Here is a 1462-nt window from a genome sequence, read left to right as displayed (position 1 = left end):
GTGAGACCCACTGTGACACCAGGGCTCCTTGAGCGATGACTTTGGAGCCTGTGGCAGTCAGGGCATTGGGGGCAGGGGTCTGAGGGAGCAAGCTGGCCCATGAGAGAAGCCTTCTGGTTCTCAGCCTGTCCTTTGGGCTTAGAGGTGAGCTTCCCCTCCGACTGTGGGTCTTGTTAGCTGAGTTCTGCCCCGCAGGTGGAGATAGGTGAAGGTTGATTTCTAATTGGAAACAGCAGAGTTGTGTCTGTTTATCAGGAGGACTAATAGGACTGCAGGAGTGAAGCAGGAGGAGAGCAAAGGACGGGGAGCTGCAGCCAAGTGCTGTGGCGCAGCGCAGCCTCGTGCCGGCTCCAGAGACCTAGGCAAGGCACCTGGTCTCTGTGGACCTGAATTCCTCATTTCCAACAAACATAACAACCGACCACATTACGTGACTGCCAGAGGGGAGGGTGCCTGTGTTTTGGTTTCCCCTGGTGGTTCTCATGGCAAACAAACACAAAAACATATGGCTGTTTCTTAGGGGGGGCTGCAAGGTGCTGAGGAAGGTGGGTTGGTCATCTCCCATGGTTCTACTTTTCCTAACTCTCCTTTCTTGCTGTGGCAAGAGGCTTCAGTGGGGATCCAAGGCAAACACCCGTGTGCCCGCCTGCCCAGCTTAGTGATCTAGCACAGGCACATGTTATTTACTCACAGTTTGGGCTTTCAAGAAGTCCAGATCCAGGGTGCTGGCTCTTGGAATGTCCTTGTCCCTTCTCAGCTTTGTCCCCAGGAGAGGTATCCATCCGCCTGCTTGTTATCAGCTATTCTCGGGACTTTACACAAGATTGCTTTAAGCTGCACCTGATACAAATCCTGCCTCCTTACTATGAAAAAGGAAGCCTATTCCCCAAGCGGGCTCACGGCACAGGTTACATAGGATTTGTAATACTTGCTTTGGAGGGGGACAGAGCTCCATCCGGAACACAAACGCATAGCCTTCAGACAGTGGGTTTCTGTTGATCAGTTGCCATCCGGCGTGCCCTTTGCTTCATCCAGGCTGTCTTTTACCCACTTCCCCCTGCCCCCTGGCCCCCGTACACCCCTCCTCCCCACTGGTGAACATTTACCTTATCTGGAGACAAATAGCTATGGTCACAAAGAGGGGACAGTGCTGCTGGCATTTAGTGGCTCAGGCCTGCAGGACATCCCGTGCCACAGAGTGATCCACTGCAGACCTCCTCAGTGCCCACCCCAGGTGAGGAACCCTTACCAGACACAGGGTGTGGGTGGCCCCCATGGGAAAGGCAGGGCAGCCTTCACACGCCCTCTCTGGGAGGCCTTCTGGCACCTACACGCCCACACACCTGGGCAAGCGGTGTCCCAAACTGTAGCAATAACAAGCAAAAAGGACCTGTGGCCTTTGGTCTCCCTGTTTTCTGTCTTCAGAGGCTTTTCTTTGAGGCTTTTACAGCTCACTCCACCC

The sequence above is a fragment of the Echinops telfairi genome, unplaced genomic scaffold, assembly GCF_000313985.2.
Source record: "Echinops telfairi isolate 266 unplaced genomic scaffold, ASM31398v2 ScPeMD7_655;HRSCAF=1070, whole genome shotgun sequence".
In the NCBI taxonomy this organism is placed as follows: domain Eukaryota; kingdom Metazoa; phylum Chordata; class Mammalia; order Afrosoricida; family Tenrecidae; genus Echinops; species Echinops telfairi.
This window is presented reverse-complemented; position numbering follows the sequence as displayed.